General features: G+C 42.7%; 1 protein-coding gene across 1 annotated transcript in view; it reads right to left on the bottom strand.

The window, feature by feature from the left end:
• The window catches only part of Kif3b (kinesin family member 3B), a 44352-nt gene extending 41179 nt beyond the window's left edge, over window positions 1-3173 (bottom strand). Inside the window, exon 1 of the mRNA XM_015481744.2 lies at window positions 2955-3173. The gene's annotated coding sequence lies outside the window, so the exon portion shown is untranslated. The remainder of the gene's footprint in view (window positions 1-2954) is intronic.
• Window positions 3174-3911: the final 738 nt, after the last annotated feature.

The raw sequence follows: 3911 nt of genomic DNA on the forward strand, positions 1-3911 counted from the left end.
AACATCTTTGTTTGTATGTGGTGCTGAGGATCGAACCCGGGCCGCACGCATGCCAGGCGAGCGCGCTACCGCTTGAGCCACATCCCCAGCCCAAATATTTATTTATTTATTTTTTGTGGTGCTGGGGATTGAACCCAGGGCCTTGTGCATGCAAGGCAAGCACTCTACCAACTGAGCTATATCCCCAGCCCTTTTTTTTTAGTTGTTGATAGACCTTTATTCTATTATTTATACATGATACTGAGAATCGACCTAGTGCCTCACACATGCCAGGCAAGTGTGCTACCGCAGAGCCTCAGCCTCAGACCAAGGCACATTTAACTTTTTAAAATCATTAGGCACTGGAGAGAAAGCACTGTATTGTTAAAGATCTAAGAGAAGGCTCTTTTCCAGGGACCAATTAATTAGTGGATGAAAAGGCGCAGGGAGGAACCCGAGGTTTCTCCCCCAGCCCCCTAACAGAAGTCTCTGGACACAATAGAAGAGATGTGAATCTCCGACTTCACTCTGTGATTGGAACAAACACAATATTCCTAAATTCATTTAAAGAAGTCAAATCATGCAAATGCCAGTAAGCTGTAAACTACGCTTTGGGTTCCTTGAAGGATATGGAGATGGAATGTCCTCCGTGTCTCTGGCACAGAGGGATTTAATAAACATTTACTGAATTTAGGTGTCAAGCTACCAATCCTGGCATCCTCCCATCAGCCTTCCCTGTTCTCTGCAATCCATTCTGGTGATGAAGGGCCAGTCTTGGGACAACCCTGTAATAACACCGACATACATAATGCAGTGATGACTACTGTTTCATGTTTGCAATGACCTTGAGAGACTGACAGACCTGGCATTATCATCACATACTTTAATCATTCACCAATTATAAATAGAATATAAAGTACAGTACTAGAGCCATGTTAAACCCAAATAATGACAGTTAACAATGACCACACATGCAGGCACTTTACATGGATTAGGCTCAAATAAATCTTCTCAATAGTCTTGCATTCTTATCCTCATTTTGCCATTGAGGAAACTATACCACAAACTGTGAAGTCAACTGCTCAATGGTACAGGGGAAAACTGTGATTTTAACCCAGGCAGCCTGAGGGCAGGTTTTTCTTTTTGTACTGGGGATTGATCTCAGGGACGCTTAACAACTGAGCCACATTCCTAACCCCTTTTTGAATATTTTATTTAGAGACGGGATCTTGCAGAGTTGCTTAGGGACTTACTAAGTTGCTGAGACTGGCTTTGAACTCGTGATCCTCCTGCCTCAGCCTCCTGAGCCCCTGGGATTACAGTGTGCACCAACGTTAAAAGGCGGGAGTCGGGGCTAGGGAATATAGCTCAGCTGGTAGAGTGCTTGCCTGGCATGCACAAGGCCCTGGGTTCGATCCCCACACGGAAAAAATAAATAAATAAATAAATAAATAAATAAATAGCCAGGCCTGAAGGCAGCTTTTAACCACAACTAAACAGCAGTCCTCTAAGGGCCTTCAGGATCATCTAGCTGACTGCTACCATGTTAAAGAGGAGGAGACTAAGGAGCATAGTTTAACCTTCCAGCTCTTTTTTGGATGGTATCTACTTAAATAAAGCTTTATGTAAAATCTTATTTTCATGCCATTGGAAGAAAAGCCTGTAGCGAAAGCAATTAGAAATGACAAAAGAATATACCCTTGTGGCCTTGTAACAGCTACAGTTAAGTTCTTCTTCTTTTTTTTAGTTGTTGATGGACCTTTATTTCATTTATTTATTTATTTGTGGTGCTAAAAATGGAACCCAGTATCTCACGTGCTAGGCAAGCGCTCTACCACTGAGTCACAACCCCAGCCCATACAGTTAAGTTCTTAACAGTTAAGAAAGCAGAGGATAAAATACAGGATTTAGCCAGGTACAGTAGTGCCCAGCTATAATCCCAGTTAGTTGTAAGGCTAAGGCTGGAAAATCTCAAATTCGAGATCTGCCTCAGCAACACCCTGTTCTCAACATAAAATAATAAAAAGGCTGGGGATGTGGCTTAGTACTTCACTGCCCCTGGGTTCAATCCCCAATATCATAAATAAATAAATTATTTTAATTAAATAAAAAGGGCCAGGGATGTAGCTCAGAGATAAGAGTGCTTGCCTACCATGTATGAGGTCCTGAGATCACTCCCCAGTAAAACATACACACACACACACACACACACACAAAGGATTTACCTGGAAACATGTGGGGCTCCCTCACATAATAGGCATAAGATTCTTAGACATGTTATTTGAATTTCTTTTTCTTTCTTTCTTTCTTTTTTTGGTACTGGGGCTGGACTCAGGGCTGCTTTTCCACCAAGATACATGCCCAGCACTTGTTTATTTTGAGACAGGGTCTCACTAAATTGCTTAGGCCTTGCTAATTTGCAGAGGCTGGCCTCAAACTTGTAATCCTCCTGCCTCAGGCTCCTGACTTGCTAGAATTCCATGCATGTACTACTGCAGCCAACTCTCATTTGATTTTCTCAGCCACATTTCTAACCTGCAAAATGGGGATGACATCACCAAATACTTGACAGTCTATGTAAAGATTAAGTGAGATAATATATCTGAAATGCTCTTTTTAATTATATACTTACAGATAATTATTACTGTTTTAAGTATTTCCCCAAAGATAGATATATATATATATATATATATATATATATATATACACACACACACACAACATTTTCTTCTAAAATGACCAAAAAGGCACAAGTAGAAAATAAGACCATAACACAAACCATCTATAAGAACTTCATGTCACTACTTGCAGAAGTCAACTACCTTCTGGTGCTCTAAGCAGAACGGAGAAGTAAAACTGGGGCTGGGAGGATGTCAACAGTAGTAGGAATACCTACCTACATGAGCTGGCACAGGGCAGGCCTAAATCCTACCTGTCGCAAAGTGCACTTCCCATGTGCACGCTGGCTGACATACCTGTCTCACTGGATTTCCACAGCAGTCCAACATCCCATTTTGGAGATAAGGAAAAGAAGGCTCACGGAGGTTACCTTGCCCAAGGCCACGGTTACTAAGTGTAGTCTCAAATTCAAGATACTCAGACTTCAAACAGGACTCTTGGCCCCACACTAGGGCGCCCTAAGAATTCTCGCTCTTCCCACTTAGGGCACTTTCACGAAAGCGTCTCATCTTAGTTAACTGAGCACGGNATCACCTGTGGCTAGTGACAACCATATTGGAGACCACAGCTCTGGGCTATGAAAAATGACAAAGAGGAACTGTCAGGTCCAAAGAGACTTGGGTTTGAATCCCAGTTCCATGCCTCACCAGCTAGCCGAGTGACCCACTCACTGTAAGTTACTGACCTCATTAGACTCAGTTTTCTCATCTGTGAAATGGAGCTATAAATGCTACTATTCAGGTTTATCATGAGGATTAAATAAGATACAGCCTGGGACAATGCCTGCCACCTAATATGTGTCCCACAAATGGGAGATTTCTTTCTTTCCTTTATTGGACGGGGCCGTGGTGTCCTCCAGGGAAATAATAATTGCGAATGTGAGGAGTCCTTCTGGTGAGAGCGTTCAGGCTTCTTGGAAATTTAATAGTATTGGGGGAAGAGAACTGAAAGGGGCTGTGTAAAAAAGACTGCAAAAGGAATTATTTATTAGAATACAAGGAGGTATCCCAGAGCCCCTTTCAGGAAGAAACAAGATGCTGTATTTGGATGGAGGCCAAGCACCTGAGACACACTTGATGGTCTTGCTTGGCTGCATGCCCAGGTTCCGTATGGATGAGACTCAGGGACCTGAGGGAGGCTCCCGGCTGGGAATTGAGCTAATGGTTTCTAAATTCACATCTTTGATGTTTCTGAAGAAAGCCAGACAAGAGTTGGCTGCTAATTGCTTCCTTCCCAAGCACTTAAGGGCTATG

Source organism: Marmota marmota, unplaced genomic scaffold, assembly GCF_001458135.2.
Source record: "Marmota marmota marmota unplaced genomic scaffold, marMar, whole genome shotgun sequence".
In the NCBI taxonomy this organism is placed as follows: Eukaryota; Metazoa; Chordata; class Mammalia; order Rodentia; family Sciuridae; genus Marmota; species Marmota marmota.